This window comes from Diabrotica undecimpunctata, chromosome 4 (assembly GCF_040954645.1).
Source record: "Diabrotica undecimpunctata isolate CICGRU chromosome 4, icDiaUnde3, whole genome shotgun sequence".
Classification (NCBI taxonomy): Eukaryota; Metazoa; Arthropoda; class Insecta; order Coleoptera; family Chrysomelidae; genus Diabrotica; species Diabrotica undecimpunctata.
This window is the reverse complement of record NC_092806.1, coordinates 85,763,130-85,771,132: the sequence shown is the minus strand read 5'-3', so window position 1 is coordinate 85,771,132 and position 8,003 is coordinate 85,763,130.

Sequence of the window (8,003 nt, the reverse complement as noted above, 5' to 3'; positions counted from 1 at the left end):
ACACATACACTCTTCACCTCTCGACTCCTACCCATTAGTCGCCTCTTACGACAGGCAAGACCTTCTTGCCACGGCCGTATTCTTATTTCTGCGAGCCGAACGGACACACACACACTAACACAAACACGCACGCACAAATGGACACACACACGCACACACGCACGCACACACACAGATACATTCTTTACTTCTCAACTCCCACCTATTAGTCGCCCATTACGACAGGTAGGGCCTTCTTGCCTCGTAGTCTTATCTCTGCGAGCCAAACGGACACACACATACATACACACACACTCACGCACACACACACACGCACACGCACACACAAATACACTCTTCACCTCTCGACTCCTACCCATTAGTCGCCTCTTACGACAGGCAGGGCGTTCTTATCACGGCCGTGTTCTTATCTCTGCGAGCCAAACGGACACACGGACACTCACACACACGCACGCACACACAAAGACACTCTTCACCTCTCGACTCCTAACAATTAGCCGCCTCTTACGACAGGCCTTCTTGATTCAGCCGTATTCTTATCTCTGCGAGACGAACGGACACACACACACTCACACACACACGCAGGCACACACGCACACACACACGCACACCCGCACACCCACACACAAATACACTCTTCACCTCTCAACTTCTACATATTAGTCGCCCATTACGACAGGCAGGCCCTTCTTTCCTCGGCCGTATTCTTATCTCTGCGAGCCGAAGGGACCTACACACACACATAAACATACACAAACATACACATACTTACACACACATAAACACACGCACACACACACATACACTCTTCACCTCTCGACTCCTACCCATTAGTCGCCTCTTACGACAGGCAGGGCCATCTTGCCACGGCCGTGTTCTTATCTCTGCGAGCCGAACAGACACACACACCCACACTCACACAGACACACGCACACACAAATACACTCTTCACCTCTCAACTCCTACCAATTAGTCGCCCCTTACGACAGGCGGGGCCTTCTTGCCTCGGCCGTATTCTTATCTCTGCGAGCCGAAGGAACACACACACATACACACACACACTCACACACACACACACGCACACACACACACACATACACTCTTCACCTCTCGACTCCTAACAATTAGTCGCCTCTTACGACAGGCAGGGCCATCTTGACTCGGCCGTATTCTTATCTCTGCGAGCTGAACGAAGACAGACGCGCTCACACAGACATACACGCACACGCACACACACACACAATCATTCTTCACCTCTCGACTCCTACCCATTAGTCGCCTCATACGACAGGCAGGGCCTTCTTGCACGGCCGTGTTCTTATCTCTGCGAGCCGACCAGACACACACACACACTAACACACACACACCTACACTCTTCATTTCTCGACTCCTACCCATTAGTCGCTCCTTACAGCAGGCATGGCCTTCTTGCGACGGCCGTATTCTTATTTCTGCGAGCCGAACGGAGACACACACATACTCACACACACACATACACTCTTCACCTCTCCACTCCTACCCATTAGTCGCCACTTACGACAGGCATTGCCTTCTTGACTCGGCTGTATTTTTATCTCTGCGTGCTAAACGAAGACACACGCACACACACAGACACACACGCACACGCACACACACACACAATCATTCTTCACCTCTCGACTCCTACCCATTAGTCGCCTCATACGACAGGCAGGGCCTTCTTGGCACGGACGTGTTCTTATCTCTGCAAGCCGACCAGACACACACACACACACACACACACACACATACACACACACACACACACACACACTAACACACACACACACACCTACACTCTTCCCTCTCGACTTCTACCCATTAGTCACTCCTTACAGCAGGCATGGCCTTCTTGCCACGGCCGTATTCTTATCTCTGCGAGCCGAACCGACACACACACACTCACACACACACGCACGCACACACGCACACATACACAAATACACTCTTCACCTCTCAACTCCTACCTATTAGTCGCCCATTACGACAGGCAGGGCCTTCTTGCCTCGGCGGTATTCTTATCTCTGCAAGCCGAACGGACACACACACATACACACACACACCCACACACATACACTCTTAACCTCCCGACTCCTACCCATTAGTCGCCTCTTATGAAAGGCCGGGCCTTCTTGCCACAGCCGTGTTCTTATGCCAGCCGAACGGACACACACACACACATACACACACACACACGCACACACGCACACACGCACACACAGACACACCCACACACGCACACACACACACACAAATACACTCAGCCGTATTCTTATCTCTGCAAGCCGAACGGACACACACACACACACACACTCATACACACACACACACGCACACACACACACACACACACACAAATATACTCTTCATCTCTCGACTCCTACCCATTAGTCGCGTCTTACGATAGGCATGGCGTTCTTGCCTCGGCAGTATTCTTATCTCTGCGAGCCGAACGGACACACACATACATACACACACACTCACGCAAACACACACACACACACACACTCACACACATACACTCTTCACCTCTCGACTCCTACCCATTAGTCGCCTCTTACAAAAGGCCGGGCCTTCTTGCCACGGCCATGTTTTTATCTCTGCAAGCCAAACGGACACACACACACACTCACACACACACACACGCACACACAGACACACGCACACACGCACACACACACACACACACAAATACACTCTTTACCTCTCAACTCCTACCTATTAGTCACCCCTTACGACAGTCAGGGCCTTCTTGCCTCGGCCGTATTCTTATCTCTGCGATCCGTCGGACACACACATAGATACACACACACACTCACACACGCACACACAAACACACACGTACACTCTTCACCACACGACTCCTACCCATTAGTCGCTCCTTACAGCAGGCATGGCCTTCTTGCCACGGCCGTACTCTTAGCTCTGCGAGCCGAAGGGACACACACACACACACTCACACACACACACGCACACATACACATACACTCTTCACCTCTCCACTCCTACCCATTATTCGCCTCTTACGACAGGCATTGCCTTCTTGGCTCGGCCGTATTTTAATCTCTGCGAGCCGTACGGACACACACATAGATACACACACACACTCACACACGCACACACAAACACACACGTACACTCTTCACCACACGACTCTTACCCATTAGTCGCTCCTTACAGCAGGCATGGCCTTCTTGCCACGGCCGTATTCTTATCTTTGCGAGCCGAAGGGACACACACACAGATACACATACATACACCAACACATACTTACACACACACACACACGCACACACAGACACACGCACACACGCACACACACACACACACAAATACACTCTTCACCTCTCGACTCCTACCCATTAGTCGCCTCTTACGACAGTCAGGGCCTTCTTGCCTCGGCCGTGTTCTTATCTTTGCGAGTCAAACATTCACACACACACGCACACACAGACACACGCACACAGGCATACACACACGCACGTACACTCTTCACCTCTCGACTCCTACCCATTAGTCGCTCCTTACAGCAGGCATGGCCTTCTTGCCACGTTTGTATTATTATCTCTGCGAGCTGAACGAAGACACACACACACACACTCACACACATACACACGCACACACAAATACACTCTTCACCTCTCAACTCCTACCAATTAGTCGCCCCTTATGACAGGCAGGGCCTTCTTGCCTCGGCCGTATTCTTATCTCTGGGAGCCGAAGGAACACACACACACACACATACACACACACTCACGCACACACACACACACGCACACACACACACGCACTCACGCACACACACATACACTTTTCACCTCTCGAGTCCTACCAATTAGGCGCCCCTTACGACAGGCAGGGCCTTCTTGCCTCGGCCGTGTTCTTATCTTTGCGAGCCGAAGAGAGACACACACACACACATACACACACACACTCACGCACACACACACACGCACACACACACGCACTCACGCACACACACACACATACACTTTTCACCTCTCGACTCCTACCCATTAGTCGCCTCTTACTACAGGCAGGGCCTTCTTGCCACGGCCGTATTCTTATCTCTGCGAGTCAAACGGACACACACACACTCTCACACACGCACACGCACACACAGACACACGCACACACGCCTATACACACACACGTACACTCTTCACCTCTCGACTCCTACCCATTAGTCGCTCCTTACAGCAGGCATGGCCTTCTTGCCACGTTCGTATTCTTATCTCTGCGAGCCAAAGGAATCCACACACACATACATATACATACTCACACACACGCACGCACAAACGCACACACACACGCACACACGCACACACACACACAGATACATTCTTTACTTCTCAACTCCCACCTATTAGTCGCCCATTACGACAGGTAGGGCATTCTTGCCTCGTATTCTTATCTCTGCGAGCCGAACGGACACACACATACATACACACACACTCACGCACACACACACACGCACACGCACACACAAATACACTCTTCACCTCTCGACTCCTACCCATTAGTCGCCTCTTACGACAGGAAGGGCGTTCTTATCACGGCCGTGTTCTTATCTCTGCGAGCCAAACGGACACACACACACTCACACACACGCACGCACACACACATACACTCTTCACCTCTCGACTCCTAACAATTAGCCGCCTCTTACGACAGGCCTTCTTGATTCAGCCGTATTCTCATCTCTGCGAGACGAACGGACACACACACACTCACACACACACGCACGCACACACGCACACACACACGCACACCCGCACACCCACACACAAATACACTCTTCACCTCTCAACTTCTACATATTAGTCGCCCATTACGACAGGCAGGGCCTTCTTTCCTCGGCCGTATTCTTATCTCTGCGAGCCGAAGGGACCTACACACACACATAAACATACACAAACACACACATACTTACACACACATACACACACGCACACACACACACATACACTCTTCACCTCTCGACTCCTACCCATTAGTCGCCTCTTACGACAGGCAGGGCCATCTTGCCACGGCCGTGTTCTTATCTCTGCGAGCCGAACGGACACACACACCCACACTCACACACACACACGCACACACAAATACACTCTTCACCTCTCAACTCCTACCAATTAGGCGCCCCTTACGACAGGCGGGGCCTTCTTGCCTCGGCCGTATTCTTATCTCTGCGAGCCGAAGGAACACACACACATACACACACACACTCAGACACACACACACGCACACACACACACATACACTCTTCACCTCTCGACTCCTAACAATTAGTCGCCTCTTACGACAGGCAGGGCCATCTTGACTCGGCCGTATTCTTATCTCTGCGAGCTGAACGAAGACACACGCGCACACACAGACATACACGCACACGCACACGCACACACAATCATTCTTCACCTCTCGACTCCTACCCATTAGTCGCCTCATACGACAGGCAGGGCCTTTTTGCACGGCCGTGTTCTTATCTCTGCGAGCCGACCAGACACACACACACACTAACACACACACACCTACACTCTTCATTTCTCGACTCCTACCCATTAGTCGCTCCTTACAGCAGGCATGGCCTTCTTGCTACGGCCGTATTCTTATTTCTGCGAACCGAACGGAGACACACACATACACACACACTCACACACATACACTCTTCACCTCTCGACTCCTACTCATTAGTTGCCTCTTTCGAAAGGCCGGGCCTTCTTGCCACATCCGTGTTCTTATCTCTGCGAGCCGAACGGACACACACACACTCACACACACGCACGCACACACGCACACACACACACACACACACACGCATACACGTACACACACAAATACACTCTTCACCTATCGACTCCTACTTATTAGTCGCCTATTACGATAGGCATGGCCTTCTTGCCCCGGCCGTATTCTTATCTCTGCAAGCCGAACGGACACACACACATACACACACACAGTCATACACGCACACACACACGCACAGACGCACACACATACAATCTTCACTTCTCGCCTCCTACGCATTAGTCGCTTCTTTCGACAGGCAGGGCCTTCTTGCCACGGCCGTATTCTTATCTCTGCGAGCCGAACGGACACACACATACTCACACACACACGCACACACACACATACACACACACACATTCGCACACACACACAAATACACTCTTCACCTCTCGACTCCTACCCACTAGTCGCCTCTTACAAAAGGTCGGGCCTTCTTGCCACGGCCGTGTTCTTATCTCTGCGAGCAGAACGGACACACACACACTCACACACACACACACGCACACACAGACACACGCACACACGCACACACACACACACACAAATATAGTTTTCACCTCTCGACTCCTACCCATTAGTCGCCTTTTACGATAGGCATGGCGTTCTTGCCTCGGCCGTATTCTTATCTCTGCGAGCCAAACGGACACACACATACATACACACACGCACACACACACGCACACACACATACACTCTTCACCTCTCGACTCCTACCCATTAGTCGCCTCTTACGACAGGCAGGGCCTTCTTGACTCGGCTGTATTCTTATCTCTGCGAGCTGAACGAAGACACAAGCACACACACAGAAACACACGCAAACGCACATACACACAATCATTTTTCACCTCTCGACTCTTACTCATTAGTCGCTACATAGGACAGGAAGAACCTACTTGGCACGGCCGTGTTCTTATCTCTGCGAGCCGACCAGACACACACACGCACACACTAACACACACACACACCTACACTCTTCACCTCTCGACTCCTACCCATTAGTCGCCTCCTACGACAAGCATGGATTTCTTGCCATGGCCGTATTCTTAACTCTACGAGCCGAAGAGATACACAAACACACATACACACACACAATCACGCACACACACAAACGCACACACGCGCACACACACATACACTCTTCACCTCTTGACTCCTACCCATTAGTCGCCTCCTACGACAGGCATGGCCTTCTTGCCATGGCCGTATTCTTATCTCTACGAGCCGAAGAGATACACAAACACACATACACACACACAATCACGCACACACACAAACGCACACACGCACACACACACATACACTCTTCACCTCTCGACTCCTACTCATTAGTCGCCTCTTACGACAGGCATGGCCTTCTTGCCACGGCCGTATTCTTATCTCTGCTAGCCGAAGGTGCACACACACACACTTACACACACACAAAGACACAATCACGCACACACACACGCACACACGCACACACACACACATACACTCTTCACCTCTCGACTCCTACCCATTAGTAGCCTCTTACGACAAGCATGGATTTCTTGCCATGGCCGTAATCTTATCTCTACGAGCCGAAGAGATACACAAACACACATACACACACAATCACGCGTAGACACACGCACACACACATACATTCTTTAATTCTCGACTCCTACCCATTAGGACAGGCGGGAGCTTCTTGCCACGGCCGTATTCTTATCTCTGCGAGCCGAACGGACACACACACACTCACACACACACACACACACGCACACACAGACACACGCACACACACACACAAATATAGTTTTCAGCTCTCGACTCCTACCCATTAGTCGCCTTTTACGATAGGCATGGATTTCTTGCCATGGCCGTAATCTTATCTCTACGAGCCGAAGAGATACACAAACACACATACACACACAATCACGCGTAGACACACGCACACACACATACATTCTTTAATTCTCGACTCCTACCCATTAGGACAGGCAGAGCCTTCTTGCCACGACTGTGTTCTTATCTCTGCGAGCTGAACGGACACATACACACACATCTTGACTTGGCCGTATTCTTATCTCTGCGAGCTGAACGAAGACACACGCGCACACACAGACATACACGCACACGCACACACACACACAATCATTCTTCACCTCTTGACTCCTACCCATTAGCCGCCTCATACGACAGGCAGGGCCTTCTTGCACGGCCGTGTTCTTATCTCT